Here is a 21971-nt window from a genome sequence, read left to right as displayed (position 1 = left end):
TTGTGCATCTGGCTAATGTGGGTCCTGGGGAATCGAGCCTCGAACTGGGGTCCTTAGGCTTCACAGGCAAGCGCTTAACCACTAAGACATCTCTCCAGCCCCTCACTCCACTTTTAATATGATTATACAGGTGTTTCTCTTCTACTGATCAAATTATACTTTAAAGCCCTGGTTACCTTAGCATTCGGGAGACAGAGGCAGGAGGATTGTGAGTTCAAGATCAACCTGAGCTACACAGTGAGACCATGTTTCAAAAAGAAAAATAAGAGAAAGAAGAGAAAGGAAAAGGAAAGAATATATAAAATATACCTATGTGCCATTCTACATGAGTAATTTTTTTTTTTTTTTTTGAGGTAGAGTCTTGCGGTAGCCCAGGCAAACCTGGAATTCACTATGTAGTCTCAAGGTGACTTTAAACTCATGGTGATCCTCCTACCTCTGTTCCCCCAGTGCTGGGTTTAAAGGTGTGTACCACCACACCTGGCTGAGATTTTTTCTTTTTCAGTAGGGTCTCATTGTAGCCCAGGCTGACCTGGAATTCTCTCTGTAGTCCTAGGCTGGCCTTGAACTCACAGCAGTCCTCCTACCTCTGCCTCCCAATTATTGGAATTAAAGGCGTGTGTCACCATGCCTAACACTCTACATACGTAAATTTTAAATTCACCATTATTCTGCAAATTACATAAAATCCCTTTCTGTGGGTGATACAAATTGCTATTTCCTTTTTCTTTTCTTTTCCTCTTCACTTTTCTCCCTCCATCCATTTGTTCCCTTGTCTTGCCTTCCTTCCTTCTTTCTGGTTTCATCCTCCTTCTTGACTCTTCCTCCATTTTTAGAGTCTCATCCTGTAACCATGCTGCCCTGGAACTCAATATGTGCTCACAGATTGGTCTTCAACTTGAAGCAGTCCTTTTCTCTCAGTTCTCCAAGGGCTTGGATTTTAGTCATGAGCCAATTCACCTGGCCATATGAATATTTTCAATTAATCAAAAAAATATTCCTAAACTGGGTGTGGTGGTGCACATCTTTAATCCCAGCACCCGGGAGGCAGAGGAGGTAGAGTTTGAGGCCACCCTGAACACTGCAATGTAGTAAAATGACAGCAGGGTACTGGGCAGAGAAGGCAAGATGTGATGCCCACTTTGCTAGGCCAGATAGGATTATGTTCACAGAGAGTTAAGAAGAAAGTTAATTCATCAGGAACCTTGGCAGTGGCATGGGAATTCCATGGCATTGCAGAGGGCCCAGGAGAGGACGTGGTATTTACACGTCCTGTGCATTGGCAGCTCATTGTATTTCTAACCTCATGTAAATTGGATTTTTTAATGCTAAAGTAATTGGAAGGAAGGAAAGAAGGAAAAAAGGAAGAAGGGAGGGAGGAAAAAGTAGACTGAGGGGTCTGCCTGGGTCACTTGAAGCAAATGTGGTAAGATTTGCCACAAGGTGGAATTCTTAGGAAAATTTTTAAAGAAAGCCAAATGCTGCACTTCTGAGCCTCTGCGAGACTTTAAAGCCTGCACGACAGTTCACAAAAGTGGGGAGCTGTGGAGTGAATGTTGTAGATGAGTACAAGGCTCTTGCTGTACCCCATGATGTGGAAGAAACAGCACACTTTGTGGGACAGAGCCAGGGCAAACACCTTTGGCTTGGTCAGCTCGTAGGCCTTAGCTAGAAGGCCACAGTTCTTGTTCTGTTAGATAAGAGTTGGTATTTCTGTCAATGTGCCTCCTGAACACTTGAGTTTCTGCCAACAGTTTATGTTTTAGTAGGTGGTGGCTACTGTATAGACTCACCCCCCTCCAGGACTTTGTAGAACATCATGGAAGAAGGGACGGAGATAATGTGCAAGCCAGGGGTAGATCTATGAACTATAATCTCTGAAGACTTAAGATGTCTCTCTGCACCATGAAGGGATTGATCAATGGTTTCATCTCAAGTTCTTGGTCTCCCTCTCTCTCTCACTCACTCTCCCTCTCTTTTCTCTTTCTCCTGTCTCACAGGGCCTCACTATAGCCCAAGCTGACTTGTAACTCACTAGCCCACTTTACAGCCCAGATTGACCTCAAACTCATGACAGTCTTCCTACTTCAGCCTCCTGAGTGCTGGGATGATAGGTGAGAGCCACATGCCTGCCAGGTTCCTGGTTTCTTATGACAAATCCAGTGGTATTTGTGAATTCTTATTCCTTGTTAGATGATGTCTTGTTTCCTTATGCCACATTTAGGAGTATTTCGTTATTTTAAGTTTTTAGAAATTTGTTTGTATTGTTTCTGGTGTGGATGTTTGAGGTTTGTCCTGTTTAGGATTATCTGAGCTTGGTGATCCAAAAGGCAATATCAGCAAACTTGAAACACTGTCTTTATGTGTTTCTCACATAAGATTTCACAGGCAACATCAGTGCAGAGTTCATGTTCCTTTTCCTGTTTTCCTTGTAGCAAATCTGTGAAAATCTGAGCGTGAACGCTTGCACAGGTCATCTCAGCCGTTGTGAGGTCACGACCGCCGTATCCAGTTGGAGTCTGGAAGAGGGTGTTGCAGAGCAGTCCTCCCCTTCCTTTGGCTCTTAAATCCCTTGGCCCTGGGGTGCTTCACTGCACTTGGAATCTCCCTATTCTTACCCTCCTCTTCCATGGATCCAAATTTCACTTTGTATGTTAGGCCATAGGAATATAGTTCAAACTCACCATTCTTCTATAAAGTCTGTCAAGTCTTTTTCTGTAGATGGAGATGCACAAATGTCAAGAAGCCAGAAACCGTTTTAGTGACTCAAGTTACATTTCAAAATGTTGTTTGGAAACCCTCTTTTTTTTTCTTCCCCCTGTTCTCTCTTTTTACAACACTTTTTATCTATTTGAGGGAGAGGCAGACAGAAGAGGTGAGTATGGGCATACCAGGGCCTTCTGCCACAGCAAAACAAACAAAACAAAACCAACAAACAAACAAACAAAACATCTTCACTTTGTGCATCTGGCTTTAAGTGGGCACTGAGGAATTGAACCCAGGCCATCAGGCTTTTCACATTTAACTGCTGAGCCATCTCTCCAGCTCCTTTTCTTTCTTTTGACAGGTGAAATTGTAGGGTAGCACTGGAAGTTCTTTTGGATAGGATTATAATCTAGTAGAGTAAAATCAGGAGCCATTAGGTTTTCACGAGGGATTTAAAACATTTCTTTTTACTGTAGAATATGACCAGTTGACATCTCTTTGATGATAAAGACACTGACTGCACTGTGACTATAGCCAGAACACTAAGCTCTGATGTCTAGAAATAAACCTTCATCTGCTTTCAAACAAATTATTTATTCATTTTAAAAATGATTTACCAACATAGTTAATTCCAGGTCAGCCTGAGCCAGACTGAAACCCTACCTCGAAAAAAAAAAAAGAAAGAAAGAAAAAAGATTCACCAAAGCCAGGCGTTTAATCCTAGCACTCAGGAGGCAGAGGTAGGAGGATCACCATGAGTTCAAGGCCACCCTAAGACTACAGAGTGAATTCCAGGTCAGCCTGAGCTAGAGTGATACCCCACCTCAAAAAATCAAAAAACAAACAAACAAGCAAACAAAACAAAATACAATTCACCAGACTGATTATTCAATTAACACATTATCTAATAAACTGAGAAGACACTACTTTTTTGAGGTGGGGTCTTTCTCTAGCCCAGATTGACCTGGAATTCACTATATAGTCTAAGGTTGTCCTCTAACTCACCGCGATACTCCTACCTCTGCCTCTCTAGTGCTGGGATTCAAGGTGTGTGTCACCATGCCTGGCTGAAGGTACTTTTTTAAATGAATGAAGTACAGAAAGCCAATAAATTCCTGAAAAATTGGTCATCATTTTTAGCTATCAGGGATATATACAAATAAAAACATCATTGAAATTCCATCTCACCCCAGTAAGAATGGATATAACTATGAAAACAAAATCCAGCTGACCATGGTGGCACATGTTTTTAATCCCAGCACTGAAGAGGCAGAGGTAGGAGGATCACTGTGAGTTCAAGGCCAGACTGAGACTACATAGTGAACTCCAGGTCAGCTTGGGCTAGACCAAGACCCTACCTTGAGAAACAAACAAAAAACAATCCAGGAAATGTGGGTGATGGTGTGGGTAAAGAATAATCATCATATGTTGTGATGTCGATTAAGTTACTTCATACACAACAGAAATTATTATTGCGCAAGTTCCTACAACAGCAAAACTGGAATTGTGATAAGTCTCAGTTCTGTCCCTCCTGGATAAATACCCCAAAGAATTAATGACAGCGTACAACAGGATTACCTGTACATGGATGTTTATTACAACACTATTTCCAGGTGCTAAGTCATGGGATCAACAATGTATGAACTGATAACAAACATATATGCCAAGACCAGATAAGAAGAGGAAAATTATCTCTTTGACTGGGTTCAAAGCCATTTGCTACTTCATGGACAGGAGACTGTGAATCCAGGAAACGTCACTTTAAGGAAAGCAACCACGAGGATCATAAGTATCTCCTGAAAACACTTTGTCATCATACTTCTGCTGTTACAGTCAGTCATGACACATTCACAGGCGTGGGTGTAGGGTGTAGATTTTACCTAAAGATTTCCTCTTTTTCAAGGGAATTCCTTATGAATGAGTCAACACAATATTTAGGCTTAGTTTGAATTTTCGTGTGCAAAAGTTCAAGTTTGCAAATTCATTTTTAAGTTCCGTATTTGCCTAAGTAATCTACTTGGCCCAAGTCCTGGTAGACCTCACCAATCAAACCAAAAATTTCCCTCAAATAATTCCCTGTGTAATTTTCAGTACATCCTACAACTTTCCCAACATGCAACTTCTGAAGCTTGGGGCACATGCAGAGCCTGCCTGCTTTCACCACACCTCACAAACAGACACTCATAAAATCCTGTTACTTCAACTTTTTTAAGATCTCACATCTGCCCACATTTCAATGTATGTAGTCTTTATTGCTTTGTATCTTGAATTTTGAAAGGTATGACATTTCCCAGTTTTGTTTTCTATCCAAATTTTATATCCTTGATGCACATGCCTTGTATTTCTAGAACAATATTTTTTCAATTTTTTATTTTTATTTATTTATTTGAGATAGAGATATATAGAAATAGGCAGGTAGAGAGAGAGAGAAAATGTGGGTGCCAGGACCTCCAGCCACTGCAAACAAACTCCAGATGAGTGCACCACCTTGTGCATCTTGGGAGTCGAACCTGGGTCCTTTGGCTTTGCAGGCAAGCACCTTAACCACCATGCCACCTCTCCAGCCCCAGAACCATATATTTTTTTCAATTTTATAAAATATTATTTAATTTCACAGACTACAATATGAAACAAGCACAACAGTTTTGCAGTACAGCTTCAAGGTGCATACAAATTAGAATACAGAGTTTAACACTTGTGTAACTGACATTTTGAACATTAGATTTCCATATAAAACTTACAATTTCAAATATTAGCCAATCTGATAACTTTCTCATAATATGAAAAGAATAAGATGCAGATTTTCACTAAACAAATACATAAAATATTTAAAATAATCATTAAAACTCAACATTAGAATTTATAAAGATTAGCTGTAGAAATATATTGGCAAGTCACTCTTCTTATAAAGGTGCCCTTTGCTACATTACAAAATAGTCTCTAATGTAAATCTCCCTCAACTAACTGCTCTATCTCAGAGCCTGACAGCCCTTACATGAAGTTGCTTGTAAAATTATCTTGGAAAGCTTTGGTATGCATTTTCAGGTTTTATAAAAAGTATTTTCAGAGCTTTTGTAAGCACTTCATTCAATTAAAGCACAAAAGTAATGGGTATCCAACAGCATTTAGGATACAGAATCAAAAAACCAAATCAGTATGTATTTGTAAAGATCACCTTTATCAGAGTAGGCGAAAAAAAAAAAAAACCCTATTTAAAAGTATCAAACTTTAAAACAGTTCTTTTTCCATTTTTCTGATAAACAAAAAACCAAATGCTACAAAATCGTCCCTCTTCATTCATGAACTTTGCATGCCATTTAGGAAAAGTCCTTAGAAACAGTTAACCCATTCTTTTTTTTTTTTTTTAATTTTTTTTAATTTATTTTTTTTAAATATTTTTTTTGTTCATTTATTATTTATTTATTTGAGAGCGACAGACACAGAGAGAAAGACAGATAGAGGGAGAGAGAGAGAATGGGCGCGCCAGGGCCTCCAGCCACTGCAAACGAACTCCAGACGTGTGCGCCCCCTTGTGCATCTGGCTAACGTGGGTCCTGGGGAACCGAGCCTCGAACCCGGGTCCTTAGGCTTCACAAACAAGCACTTAACTGCTAAGCCATCTCTCCAGCCCTAGAGCCATATTTTTAAGCCCACTTCCTACAGATATTCTGGAGTGTCCTGTTTTCAACATCAATAACAACTGTACAGTCTCACCATGGAAGGTCAACCAAGTAAAGCGTGATCAGCTAAGGACTCCCAGGAGGACATTATACCTGAAAAATCAATGTAATCCACAGGGACAAACCAGAGCGTGTGCTAGAGGAAGTCTGTGATGGTGCCTGGATCTTTAGCAGGAGGCTGAGCTCTCAGTGATAGCAGGCGCCTCTGAGGCTTTGAGTAGAGCTGGATGGGTTGAGATTCATCAAGATGGTTTAGGAGACCCGGTGGGTGTTTTCTACAGTTATGGAGTCAATGTAGTTTGTGAAATGGGGATCATCCATATCCCTGCAATCTGGTAACCACAGGGCTGCAGTGACCTTCTTTAGTTCACATTTATTTTCAGATTTTAAGCCTGCATCTTATTCTTTTTATATCACAGAATGCCAATGATTTTCAACACCCAAGAATATATGTCAAACATAGGGCAATTTCTTCAGAACAAAAGAAATTAGGATGTTTGCTCTAATCCTTGGGATTTTATGTTCCATATACACTTGTGATGGTAATCTTCAGGCTTTCTCTTTACGCTTCTTATTACCTATTACAACACTGCCCTAGATCTCTCTGTCCTGAAGGACCTATGGACATTGGCTTATATTTAGGTGTGATACAAGGCAGACACATGACTAGAGGGATACCTCAAGTTATAATAGTAAACTGCATGCAAAGCAGTACAGAAATCTTTAAGGCAACTATGAATTGAAGTTGTAATCATTGTTAATACATTACTTACAAATAAGCTTATAAAGACCACAGGTATCCAGGTATGGTGGCACACGCCTTTAATCCCAGCACTTGGGAGGCAGAGGTAGGAGTATCGCCATGAGTTTGGAGCCACCCTGAGACGACATAATGAATTCCAGGGCGACCTGGGCTAGAGTGAAACCCTACCTCGAAAAACCAAAAAAACAAAAAACAAAAAACAAAAAACAAAAACAAAGAATTGCAAGTGAATAACTTAAAACACAGAAACTTACCAAAATATTAAGTGACAAAATTTTGTAAAAGATAATAGTTCTGGTACACTCATACTGTAGATGAACTTGTAGCATGAAGACAGCTTCATTTGTGAAAAGCCATTGTGTCTTTCAAATTTCTGGATGCACGATGTGAGGGTGATCTGGCTGCCACATCTGTCACCCCATTGATCACCAGGGTCGATTCGGCTGATCTGGCTGGCTAGGCAGGCGTCCCCTTCCTCCCTCGCTGCTCCATGTGCGTCCCTCCCGAGGCTGTGCTCTTGGCCAAGCAGAGGAGCGCCGGTCTTCCGCCAAGGGTGTACGAGCAGCTGCGCCGCCCTGCTAGAGCCTCCAAGCAAGCTCTCAACATTCTGGATGCAGCGCAGAGATCCCCTTATGCGAGGACTAGCCCACAGCTATCTAGTGACAGCAGAGCCCAGCACGGGGACAGAGATTCCCAAACACAATGGAGTGACAGCTGTCCGAGCACCCTCTCCTCCTTCTGGCTCCAGGAACATGCCTTTCCATCTAGCATCACAAGCTGTCCCCCCTCCACCCCCCAGCACTCTGGCTTATCCAAAAAACTAAAAAAGAGAGTTGAACATTTACGTTTCTGAGCGAACTGTTTATGGCTCAGGTGAGTAAATCATTGTACTGTTAGGTTCATTCACTGTGGTCGCTATGGGCTGTGATGAACACAAACTCTGGTCCTTTTGGCAAGCGATGTTTCCCTGCTTTTATTTGTTCCTGCAGGGTTTGCAAGTGCATGGCTACCTTAAAGCATTACCACGACTTCAATTTCCAAAAGTTGTCACCTTGTCAGGGAGAAGCAAACCTCTGCAGAGTCTCAGTCCCCCAATGTAAAATGTCCATCTTTCTCCCTCCATGACATGTGTTTGGCTCACAAGTTATCCTGGTTGTAATGAAGGCCTGATTATTTTAATAGGCAAGCTGTAAGGTGAATAACTATCTAAGTTTTCATATCTAGAGTTTCCCATCGCTAGACAAGCCCTCACTTTCCCAAAGTTCCAAGCCACCAGTCAGCAGAGGGACCAGCTTTAAGACACAGAGTGAGTCTCTTCCCTTTATTTTCAACTTCCTTGAACAGAAGAATGTCATTAATGAGGATCAGCATTGGTAACTTTGTTTTCTGAGCATCTTGCAGCCAGGAATCTGGTCAGGACAAGAGTCACCTTGTTCTCCCTACACACAAAGGTCAGCAACACTCTCTTCAAACATGTGACCCTTGAGGCCACCAGATGCAATTTTAGTTCCTTGAGTCCTGGTGACTAGCATTTTTCCAGTACTTCAAATATTAAACATAGCCAGTGTTCTCACATCATACTGACCGTTCTTAGAAAATGGATCAACCACTTTATTTTGGCTCCATTTTTACTACTTTTGGTGAGGTGCTTGTTCTTGCCAACTGTCATGGTGCTGCTCAGGGACCCAAGTGTTTTTGTAGAAATCCTTTTGCAGAAATCAATAATAACAACAGTAACCCAGGAGAGAAAATGTTTACAGCTATATAGTCTATAAATGTTAATATTCAAATGATGCATGGACACACACACTTCAATAGCAAAGCAAAATTTTTAAAAAGCTAACATATACAATCTGAATTAAAAATGGGGAAAGAACTTGAGTAGACATTTTCAGAGATAGGATATGAATGATTAATAATATTAATAAATCATTTCAGAAATGTACATTACAACCATAAGAAGGAGATATGGCTCAGCAGATAAAAACATGTTCTTTTCTTTCCTTTTTTTTTTTTTTTTTTTTTTTGAGGTAGAGTCTCACTCCAGCACAGGTTGACTTGGAATTTACTCTGTATTCTCAGACTAACCTTGAACTCACAACGATCCTACTACCTCCACTTCCCAAGTGCTGGGATTAGAGGTGTGCACCACCATGCAAAAGCACTTTCTTGAAAAGCCTGAAGGCCTGAGTTCAATTCCCCAGAACCCACATAAAGCCAGATTCATAAGGTGGCACATTCATGTGGAGTTCCTTTACAGCAGCAGGAGGCCATGGCATGCACATTCTCTCTTCTTTTTCTTTTCTCTCTCTGTCTCTCTCTCCCTAAATAACTAAATAAATTTTTTTTTTAAAGAAAGTTGACTTTATGGCCTGAGAGATAGCTTAGTGCTTAAGGCATTTGCCAGCAAAGCCTAAGGGCCCAGGTTCAACTTCCCAGAACCCATGTAAACCAGATGCATGTGGTGGCACTTGCATCTGGAGTTCATTTGCAGTGACTAGAGGCCCTGACATGCCCATTCTCCCTCTCTCTCTAATAAACAAATGAAAAGATTAATATGTATTTAAAAGAACACATTTTGTTTTTTTTTTTTTAAAGCCACAGGGATATATCACTTTATCCTTAGTAGCTATGATGAAAAATATAAAAGATGTGTTGGTGAAAAAGAAGTACACACTGTTGTGGGGCAGAGTACAAGTTGAGCTACTGTGAAACAGTATGGAGATTTCTGAAACATCGAGAGGAGAAGTGTTTATGACCCAGTCATTCTTCTTCAAGCTGCATACTCAAAAAAAAAAAAAAAATCTGGATCTCTAAGCAATGTCATACTCTCATGTTCCTTGAAACATTATTCATCATACCCAAAATTTGGCACTGATGAATAAATAAATGAAACACACAGTGGAATGTTAGCCACATGTACAAATGCAGATTCTGACCTTTGCCATGACATAGGTGGCTACATGTGTTGTATCATTTGCTAAGTGAACACAGCCCCACAAGAAAAATAAGTATGTAATGATCTCATGTCATGGGAATTTTCAAACAATGCTCTCATAGATTTATCAGTTATCCAAGGGCACCTACATAGGTTATAACCTCCAGGACCTGCTGTAGAAATCACCTAGAACACTGAGTCACACAGTTCCACCCCAGGAATAAAGACATCAGCCACCATGCCCTGATTTTAAAAAAATAACAACAGGGCTGGAGAGATGGCTTAGCGGTTAAGCGCTTGCCTGTGAAGCCTAAGGACCCCGGTTCGAGGCTCGGTTCCCCAGGTCCCACGTTAGCCAGATGCACAAGGGGGCGCACCCATCTGGAGTTCGTTTGCAGAGGCTGGAAGCCCTGGCGCGCCCATTCTCTCTCTCTCCCTCTATCTGTCTTTCTCTCTGTGTCTGTCGCTCTCAAATAAATTAAAAAAAATAAATAAAAACAAGTGGACATGATGGCGCACTCCTTTAATCCCAGCACTTGGGAGGCAGATGTAGGAAGATCGCCATGAGTTTGAGGCCACCCTGAGACTACATAGTGAATTCCAGGTCAGCCTGGGATACCGTACCTCAAACAAACAAACAAACAAAATCACAATAGATCTTTTCTTCTCTCTCACTAAGTTCACGTAACATTTCTTTACTATTACCCTATAACCACTTCCTTCACAAAACTGTGGAAGGCCTAGGTTTCATTGCCAGTTTTACATAAGAGAAAAATAAATAAAGTACCATTTTCCTTGAGGATTACATTTGAGAGGAGAAACACTATCTTGTACAAGAAACTTTCAAAAATATTTGCATACATCTCAAAGAGGTAAGGAAAAAAATTTTAATTATACAATTTATAATGAAAAATGGCCTAGAAGAGAAACTAGAGAATAATCCCCTGGTTTTATACACAGGAAACTGAACTTTTCCTTCTTATATCTATACTTTCAGTTGAATGTGTCATTGGGCAATTTACCTAAATTTTCATCAATCCCACTCATTTAAAACTGAGAATGGGCCTGAAGAGATGGCTTAGTGGCTAAGGTCCCACGTAAGCCAGATGCACAAGGTGACACATTCATCTGTAGTCTGCAGTGGCTAGGGACCCTGGTGTGCCTAGTCTCTCTCTCAAATTAATAAAATAAATTAATTTAAACAACTGAGAATGAAAACAATACTGTGTTAAAGGGCCATCTTTTATTGATGGTTCAAGTGTGTTTAGCCTGTTAGGTGTCAGGAAAATCTCTGTGTAATGAAGAGATTAGTGTTTGAAAACGGAGGTCCAGCTGGTGTGGGGTCCTGTTTGCTGTTTAGTAAATAAGGAATAAGACAATCACAGGTGGCAGACCATACCCATGAACAAGAACGTGTATAGGTATAGCAAGGGGGCAGAATTACTGGGGCACTTGGTTGGGAAGTACTTAGAAAACTGAGTATCTAGTGTTGGGTGCCACTTATTATGCCCTTATATGAAGGATGACCTGGCGAAGATCAGGAACTGACACATCCCGTGTCCCAGAAGCAGGTCCCCACTCTGATTTGTAGCTCTGGCATCGATTTTTGGTAGGCGGCCGTGGTGGTGCACGCCTTTAATCCCAGTATTTGGGAGGCATAAGTAGGAGGATAACCCTATGTTCGAGGCCTCCCTGAGACTATATAGTGAATTCCAGGTCAGTATGGCTAGATAGAGACCCTCCTCAAAAAAAAAAAAATTTTTTTTTTTTTTTTTTTTTTGGAAAGATGAAGGGAGGACCAGACCCACAGGGAACTCCTGGTCCATAGAAATCAAGTTGCTCACTTTCTCACTTCACATACTTCTATAAACATAATTAAACCACAATTAATTCTGAGATATTTCTGAGCCAAACAAATGCAGTAATTGTGAAGGGAGAAGAAATGTTGAACTTCAGGGACTGGCATTCTGCAGAGGGATTTTTTCAACCTGACAATTAAAAAGTGCTTAAGTCCTTGGACTGTTTTAAGACCCTGAAGAGCATTACTACCTTGGCAGGTACAGAAATGACCTTGTAAACCTCTTCTTGCAGGAAGGACAAACCAAGAGCTTATTTACATCACAGTTAAGTAAGTAACCCTGGCAGTTCTTTGATTTATTTATATGTGCCACTTAAGGTTTCTCTTTGAGGCAGGAGTCTTCTGCTCTCTTTGACTAAACCAGTGGGCGGAGTGGGTTTATGAGCCAGAGACCTTAACTCATCTCTTTTTTATTTATTTGGGAGAGAAAGAGATAGAGAAAGAGAGAAAGAGAGGTGGGGGGTGGGAGGAGAGAGAATGATCTCTAGCCACTGCAAACAAACTCCAGACACATGAGTCACCTTGTGCATCTGGCTTACTTGAGGACTGGGGAATTGATCACCTATTTGATGGTGAGAACTATTAAGAACTATGTAGGGAAAAAAATATATAGTTATTAATTGTTCAGGTTATGAGTTGCTAAGAGGGTTCTTAGGTTTCCCAGGCTTTAACTATTAAGCCATCTCTCCAGCTCCTAAGTCATGTCTTGATGCTTACAAGGCAAATACCTGGTGCCATCAAGATGAGGAGAACAAGTTTTGGACTTACTTCCAGCAATGCACAAGTATGCCCTTCCCTTTGCTCGGGATCTGATATCACAGGGAACACCAATGTGGGTTTTTCTTTGCCTAACAGTCCCTTCTTGTTTTTATCGAATAACTGGAAAGAAATTCTATAAAAAAAAAAAAAAAAAAAGCTATGTTCTCCAGCCTGCAGTTTTATCTGCATTATAACCCTTCCAGCACTGCTGACTTTTAAAGAAATTATTCATTACATTTTGGGGGGTCATATATGCATTTCTAATGCCATACAGCTTTGTCTATGCTATAAGTGCATTACTATTTTCTTTTGTTGTTGTTAGAGGTAGCTTCTCACTCTAGTCAAAGATGCCATGGAACTCAATCTGTAGTACCAGGCTGGCTTGGAATTCAAGTGTTCTCCTACCTCTGCCTCCTTTGTGAGGTTTAGAGGCATGTGCCTCTGTGAGGTTTAGAGGCATGGCTACATTACTATTTAATTTGAAGGTTTCTTTTCTGTACCCACTGTTAAAATCTCCCTGTCCTAACATATAATTTTATATAATACTTAGCAGTCAGTGTCACTCATTCTGCACCTATTTGATGCTGAGAACTATTAAGAACTATGTAGGGAAAAAAAAAATAGTCATTAATTGTTCAGGTTATGAGTTGCTAAGATTTAATCCTAGTGTTATGAAGCAAGGAGCAACAGTCTTACATTTTTATTTGAGGAAACTGGACCTGATGGATGCACTTACCCTCCTCCCGTTGATATGTGGATGCATGTGGGGTATTGTTGATGTATCAACATGAAATGACTATGCCATCCCTTATTTGTTTTTCCTCTCCCCCTGGTCCCTTTCCTATCCCTTTCTCTCTCTCTCTTTTTTTTTTTTTTTTTTTTTTTTTTTTTTTTTGGCTTTTGAGAGAAGGTTTTCACTGTAGCCCAGGCTGACCTGGAAATCACTATGTAGTCTCAGGGTGGCCTCGAACTCATAACAATCCTCTTACCTGTGCCTCCTGAGTGCTGGGATTAAAGGCGTGTGCCACCACGCCTGGCTCTTTTTATTTTTTGACTAGTTGCCTTAGCATTTCCCCAAGACCATCTGTGAAATCATTCAGGAAAAAAAAATAAAAAAGGAGAAGTCACTAAATTCATGTCAAAATCAAATATGCTTCTAATTTTTGGAATTTGAGGGTGGGGGAATGAGAAGGCTGAGGAGCAAGCAGGAAAAAACTTTGAGCAGATTGATAAGTTAATGAGACCTTTGAGGTACATTCAGTGTAGTCTTTCAACAGATCTCAATTTCTTTCTGAATACTTGATTTTTATTTCAGTTATTAGCTGACACTGCTATGCTTGCTGTTGAAGCTAGTAGCATATTGTATTATATGGTGGGGAGTTAGGAGGTGGGCTGTTTTCTGTGGTGCACTGGTATAGGCAAAAATTCCCCTATGTCAGGGGGGAGGATAAAAAGCGATAACTAATACTTCTAGCTGTGAGGCAGCCTGGTGCCAAAGCTGAGGCCAGCCTACGTTTCTGCAGCTCCTGCTCTGAGAGATATTTAGGGTGAGGAGACCCAGGAAAGTTGTGTAATGTTTATTTGGAAGAGGAGGAACAGACTCCTACAATCATATTCCAAGAGTTAAAAAAAAAATACATGAATTCCATAGGTTGGGTCAAATGTTGTTTTTATTCAGGATGAAACAATGTCCACAGTTTTGACATAAAATTTATAGATACAAAAGTAACTTGAAGCTTTTGATCATATCCAGGCCTGAAGTTTGAAAACCAGCACAGATTGATAAAGATCACAATCACTCCACGGCTAACCAGGTTTGGAGAAAGGACAGAGGTAAAACAGTTAGCAAGATTACCTGAAACCACTGTTGCTCTCAGAATGACATTGAAAAAGTAAATAAAAATTTTAAATTAAAAGTAAAATTAAAGTGCCATTATGACCCCCCTGTTTAGGTGATCTCTTTGTATATTTACCCCCAAGAAGCTTTTGTCTGGTGATCCTCATGCACGCACCCTATTCTGTAAGAACAGAAATAGATGTAATGAAGTCCTCACCTCCTAATCTACCTTGATAAACTCCACCTCATTCAGAATTGCTCTTAGTGTCCCTTAAGGACTCCCAAGGTCACTCAGCCTGTACGCAGACCTCTATTTAGCAAGAGTCCCAGGGTTCCTGCATGGCAGCCTTCGTGGCCTCAGCCTGTTGAATACCTGCTTTTGTTTTGTTTGTTTTTCTAAGTAAGAGATTTGTTCCCAATGAGAAAAGTAGGAAGCAGTTTTTTTTTTCTTTTTTTTTTTCATGTATTGTTTTGGCCCTTTTTGCAGCTTTCTCTTGAAAATATCTGCTCAGTTTACATTCCCCTGCCCAGCTTACTTATTATACATTGTAACATTACATTCCAGAATAGTGAGAGGATATCAGAAGTGGTGCAGAGGATGAGTTCTCCTTACACACAAGAGAATGCCAGCCACATCCTAAGGGTTGTCAAGATGAAAAAAGACAGTTGAGACCTGGTTTTGTCAATATGTACCATGTTTACTGGTGCTTTATTCAAAAATGTGTTTCCTGTATCAAGCTTTTCTCTGCATAGGATATAAGAAATGGTTTTGAACCTCGTCAAGGGAACCATCTTCCTCTGTCTGACAGGACTTGGTATCATAGGAAACATGCTTGTTTTGGTGAACTACATGTGCATTTTTGAAAGCACTGAGAAGAAACCTATACATCTTATCCTAATTCACTTGGCTTTGACAAATATAATAATGCTTCTTTCAAAAGGGATACCCAAGACCATATCAGCTTTCAATCTGGGAGACTTCTTAGATGACACCAGCTGTAAAATCATCATTTACCTGTCAAGGGTAGCTCGTGGCCTCTCCATCTGCATCAGCAGTCTCCTTACAGTGGTCCAGGCCATCACCATTAGTCCCACAGATTCTCTGTGGAGGAGGCTCAACCCGAAGACACCACGTCACATCCTTTACCTATTGCTATTCTTTTGGGTCCTCAATTCCTTGATCAGCATGAACTTACCCTATTACGTTAAAACTGCCCGCAGTATGAACATATCACGGATGAACAGGATTGACAACTATTGCTATTTTATGCCAGAAAACTGGATAACAAGATGGATTTTTCTTACTCTCATGATACTGAGAGATGCTGTGTTTCAGAGTGCATTGGGCGGGGCCAGTGGCTACATGGTGTTTCTTCTCCACAGGCACCACCAGCATGTCCTCTACCTGCGGAACCCCAAGCTGCTCCACCAAACTCCCCCTGAGCTGAGAGCCGCTCGGAGTGTCCTCCTCCTGATGCTGTGCTTTCTGTTCTTCTACTGGGCAGACTGCTTCATTTCTATATATTTTACTTTCTCCTTAGAGAATTATTCCATAGTAGTATATGTTCCAGAATTTCTGACCCTTGGTTATGTGATTTTCAGCCCCTTTGTGCTGATTCACAGAGATCCACATCTGGCTGAATATTGGCACACACTATGGAATCAGATATTGAGAAATGCCCATTGATCTTTCCCGCAAGTAAATTTGAAAAGCTGGTGGGGTATTTTTTGGGGTGTGTGTGTGTATGTAATACAAAGTTTAATAGAAGTAAGACAAAAACAATATGTCCTCCTGCAAAAAAGTGGTGACTGTTGGTGGAGGCCATAGAAAGTGACCAGGTCTCAACTGTCTTTTTTCATCTTGACAACCCTCAGGATGTGGCTGGCATTCTCTTGTGTGTAAGGAGGATTCATCCTCTGCACCACTTCTGATATTAAATGGATCTGTGAAAGGACATGATCATACAAGATATAAGTATGAGTGCAAATATCACAGGGAATCCCATTAAGCTGTACAATTCACATGTGTTAATAATTATGATGAAAACAAATAAATGATAACCATTTGAAAATTAAAGAAAAAATAGTCAGGCATGGTGCACCACACCTTAAATCCCAGCACACGGGAGACAGAGATAGAAGGATCACTATGAGTTCAAGGACAACCTGGGACTACAGAGTCAGTTCCAGGCCATCCCACTTTAGAGTGACCCAACCTTGAAAAAATCAAATGAATTAAAAAATAAACCACACAAAAAGTTGGCAAATTATATCAGGTTATATATAGTCACCCTTTAACCCAGTAATTTCATTTCTAGATGTCATTTTATAGATGTAAATATTAACTGTTTTGTTCTTTGGGTTTTTTTTTGTTTTGTTTTTTTGAGGTAGGCTCTCACTCTAGCCCAGGCTGACCTGGAATTTGCTGGGATTAAAGGTGGGGGGATATGATGGAGATTGGAGTTTCCCAGGGGAAAGTGGGGAAAGGAAGGGAAATACCATGGGATATTGTTTATAGTTATAGAAGCTGTCAGTAAAGAAAAATATTTTAAAAAACAAAAAACAGAATACCCTATCTAGAATCTATTCAGCATGCTTATACTTAAGCATCGTCACATTTTATGCATTAAAACAAAGAAATAAACCAGGAAGCAATCAATCAGAACAAATTAACTACAAATTAACAATGATTCCTAGATGATAGAGTATTTCACATAAGGAATCCTTTTCTTTCTTTTCTTTATTTTGTTTTTTGAGGTAGGGTCTCACTCTAGCCCAGGCTGATCTGGAATTCACTCTGTGGTCTCAGGGTGGCTTTGAACTCAGGGCTATCCTCCTACCTCTGCCTCCCAGGTGCTGGGATTAAAGGCATGTCTCCCAGGTGCTAGGAATAAAGGCATAAGCCAACACACCTGGCTTTTAGGAATCCTGTTCTTAAACTGGGCATGGTGGTGCACACCTTTAATCCTAGCACATGGGTAGCAGAGGTAGGAGGATCGCTCTGAGTTCGAAGCCACCCGAGACCACAGAGTGAATTCCAGATCAGCCTGGGATAGAGTGAGACCAAACACTGAAAAACAAAACAAAACAAAAAAGAAATCCTGTTCTTGAGACAAAACACCATCATAATCAGGCCCTACTAAACCACTTTTGTGATTAGTGGTAGAGATAATGACATTTCAGATGTCCAGCACTAATTATCAGTTCATATCCTGTGTCCATTCATCACAGAAATGACTTGCTGTACCCTTTTCCCCACTGCCCATGGTAAGGGATAACAGGCCCCTCTGAAAGAAGTGAGAGACATCTTGGCAGTGAACACTTTTGGCAGGATCACAAGGCTCCTCATGAAGGTCTTATTCCCCATTATTCTGGGTCTGCAGGGATGATGGATGAGCATCAATGTTTGTTCTTATGGTTTAAGTCCAAACTCTATCCACATGATGTAGAGCATTGATCTCTGTAGATATAAAGGAAGACTTTGACAAGCTTCTCATGTGCTTCATTTCCAAAAACACCACGGACAACAACTAAATGCCAACATCCCCCATGGATCACAAAACCTGATTACTCTCCATTATGCTAGTCACGGAAACATTATTCTAAGTAAGTGCCACCATGTGGCATAGGTGACTTTTGATCAGGGATTTCAGTTCAATGGGGAAATTTCCTAAATATACAACATTTGGCAAAACTCCAAAAGAACTTTTTTAGGATGATGAACTATCCTCAAGGATTTCCTCACTCAATGGTATTAGCAAAAATGAACAGCTTGGGCTGGAGGTACGGCTTCATGGTTAAGGTACTTGCCTGCAAAGCCAAAGGACACAGGTTCAAGTCTCCCAGAGCCCACATAAGCCAGGTGCACAAAGTGGCACATGCATCTGGAATTTGTTTGCAGTGGCTAGAGACCCTGGCATGCCCATTCTTTGTTTCACTCTCTCTTTTTCTGTGTATCCAGTAAATATTTTTTTAAGTTTAAAAAGCATTTTAAAAAATTAAAAAATGAGCAGCCTTGTGAAATGGCATGAAAGTGTTCTCTTATAGTCAGAGTAGGCAAATAGCTATGAAGTTAGGGCAGAGACCATGAAAGTTAGCAGTGTTGTCTCTTGCCCTTGCCTTGGAAATACAACAGGTAAAGTGAATGTTAGGGTGAACACAGAAAACTTAAATACTGAGAGAAAAGACACACGGTGTGTGACTGAGTATGGGAAAGCCAAGTGAAGCAGAAATGAGGAAGGACAGGGCTCTGGAAAACCCCACTTTGGTGCACTCATGAGTTTATCAGGGTTACTTCCAGAGCATGGGTGAGGTGTTACAGAAGGACCATAGATGACCCAAAAGTGGCTGCATCACTAAAATGCAAACCCCAGCATGGTCGACAACCCACACATGCTATTGACCAGGTTCATAGTTCCAAATAAGAGCTCCCTCCTGCAGATCAGACCTTGAGTGGAATTGTAAAGCTGTTTGCAATGACAAGTCTTTGTTGCTATCACACCTGTTGGCACACTGACAGTGTAGGACACAGGATCCACAGCTGCACAGGACAGTTGGTGACAATTCTCCAGCAGCCGACATAGTACTTCCCACCACTATGAAGACCAGTGAGTAGGGAAGGAGCTTCCAGTTCAGTGTCCTCAGCAATAGGGTCTCCCTATCTAGAGTGGCATGCAACCAGCCGCAGTGGCAATAGCCTTTACCATTCGAAGACCTGGGGAACTTCACTAGGCAAAATTCCTTAGGGGGAAGCTCATCTCTTGTGTGGTGATCATTATTTAACAACCTTGTGGCTTTTAGGAGCGCCTTCTTCTCACCATGTAGTACACCTTGCCTCTAATATCTTTACTGCTTCCCCAGACAGTTTTTAAAGATGCAAAGGCATTCAAAGTTTAGCACTATCACATTTATGTAAACACCATTGAATTTGTACAAAAGCAGCCATATATATGAATGAGAGTCAAAAACTAACTTTCAGAGCTTTAAAATGGACAAGGATATTTTTGGTCCAGGTGACAAAAGGCCTTGGGGTGGGGGAGAAACAGCAAAACAGACAGATGGACTCACATCAAGTAAAAATCCTTCTGCACAACATGAGAAAGTATTGGTGGTATGAAGACACAACCTACGGAATAGATGAAATATTTGAAAACTGTACACCAATGAGGGGTTACCATCCATGATGTATAAAACCACCACAAAAGCTCAGGATCTGGGGGCATAACCAAGAGAGAAATTTCCAAATATACCTAAGGCCCTCGGTTTGACCCCTGGCACCACAAAGCAAAATGGAATATCAAAACAAAATAAGAGAATGATTACGTTGTCAGTACCAGACTGAGCTCCCTCCGCTGGAGCAGGTCTCATAGCAATCGATAACCCGCATAACTGTCAGGCCACTGTTGCACCCGTGAGCAGATCGTGCTTGATGGCCACTCCTGGAGCTTGCAGCATCTGCTAGTGCCTCAGACTATTGATCATTCCCCTGACCCCAGCAACATGATGGCAGCTAGCCAGCAAGGAGGAGGCTTCTAGCTCCGCTCCATGGTGATGTCTCTGTGTCCTGCCTGTAATGTTTTCAGCAACAGTTCTGGTGAGCAACTAAGAGCATTGACAATGGTCTATATTGTTTTACATGCAAAGTACTCTTAAGTGTTCAAAATATGAAAGACAAACATAGGAAAATGAAAGTGTTCATAGTAGAATTTTCGTCACTTGTAAAAGTGTATATGAAAAGAGGCAACAGGGGCTGGAGAGATGGCTTAGTGGTTAAGCGCTTGCCTGTGAAGCCTAAGGACCCTAGTTTGAGGTTCGGTTCCCCAGGTCCCACGTTAGCCAGATGCACAACGGGGCACACGTCTGGAGTTCGTTTGCAGAGGCTGGAAGCCCTGGCGCGCCCATTCTCTCTCTCACCCTCTATCTGTCTTTCTCTCTGTGTCTGTCGCTCTCAAATAAATAAATAAAAAATGAATAAAAAAATTAAAAAAAAAAAAAGAAAAGAGGCAACAGCAAGAGGTGGTCTATTAGGAATGAAGACAATCCCAGGTCCAATTAACCTACTAAAATGTGAGAAATGTGCTTTATCACAACTCTTTGGTGGACTCCAAAATGTCACCAAAGGTCCACTGAGTCAGTGATGCCAGGTTCTTGGTTTTGAGGAATTCAAAAATGAATTTCACAAAAGAAGGACTAACTTTAAAGGAGAAACTTGAAGTGAACAGGTTGTTCATTTGTTGCTTTCAGCAGCTTATTGGAGGGAAGACTTTATTTCAAGCTTACAGAATCCAGGGTAAGCTACATCAATGGTTGAGGAGGATGGCTCACTTCAGCATCTTCAGCAGAGAGCAATCAAAAAAAAAATTTTTTTTAACTATTTTAATACAACAACATTTTGCATATCATATCATTTCCCTCTTTTGTTCCCCTTTCTCACAACTTCATACCCCAACCCTCTGCCTTGTAAATAATTCTTTTACTCTGATCTCTCATTCTTTAGTCCTCCTACATCATCCATGTGAAAATTTGGATGAGCTAAACTTTGTGCAGGTCTTGTGGATGTCACAACATCTAGTGTGAGGTCAGTTCCACATGCAGAAATGACAGTGCACAAATTATTGCTCCCCACCATGTGACTATTCAGCAATGTTCACTGGGGGAGGAAAGTCGTTAACAGTCTTAACCAGCAATGAATCCTGTCCTCTTTTCTTTGATATAGATGAACTACAGAAGTATCCTTTAAGATTTTCATGATAGCAGTTTTAGGAGGAAAAAAAAAGGGAGTGGGTGAGGCCGATATGGTTTCTGAGTTCCATAAGCAAGGAATGAAACAATCACATATGGTAAAGACCTTGAACTGCCGTGGGCATAGGTGAACAAGGCGTCACTTTCCAGGTTCAATGTTGGGACTTACTCAGAAAGTAGAGTGCCCAGTTTAAGCCCGACCATCACTTATACCTACTAACATGCTCATAAAATAACTCTGGAAAGAAAACGGGGTCACTTATTCTGTATAAGAAGCTGACTTATATGCTGGATCACAGCTTGACACATTGGGAGGTGAAGACAGGTCTGATAAATGACAAGTTCCAGGTGTATAAATAAACTTTCTTTGTTGTTCAACTTCTCACTTCACATAATGGCCCCTAATTGATCCTGAGAAAACATCTGAGACAAACTAGCATAGTTATTGTGGAGGAAGAAACAAAGTTGTCCTTCAGGGACTGAGACATTGCAGAGGGCCCTCTTCTGACAGGGAGATGGCTGCAAACCGAAGTCTTCACAGTATTTAATGTTAGGGGAGACCTCCTAAAATACTGCAGTCTGATCAGTCCCAGTACGCCTTATCTTCAGAGGAGCAAACACAAGAGTTTTCCTGCACTCTGCAACCACAGCGATTCAATCCTACATGCCAGGTAAAAATTCCTTAGAAG

The 21971-nt window shown here is 40.9% G+C and overlaps 2 pseudogenes; one reads left to right on the top strand and one right to left on the bottom strand.

Annotated features, from left to right (window-relative positions):
* Positions 1–8588: 8588 nt before the first annotated feature.
* On the bottom strand, positions 8589–8818 carry LOC101611261 (annotated as a pseudogene).
* Positions 8819–15304: 6486 nt separating this feature from the next.
* Positions 15305–16182, top strand: LOC101610969 (annotated as a pseudogene).
* Positions 16183–21971: the final 5789 nt, after the last annotated feature.

Source organism: Jaculus jaculus, chromosome 13 (genome assembly GCF_020740685.1).
Source record: "Jaculus jaculus isolate mJacJac1 chromosome 13, mJacJac1.mat.Y.cur, whole genome shotgun sequence".
Classification (NCBI taxonomy): Eukaryota; Metazoa; Chordata; class Mammalia; order Rodentia; family Dipodidae; genus Jaculus; species Jaculus jaculus.
Note: the sequence above shows the minus strand (reverse complement) of the source record. Positions and strands in the feature narration are given on the sequence as shown.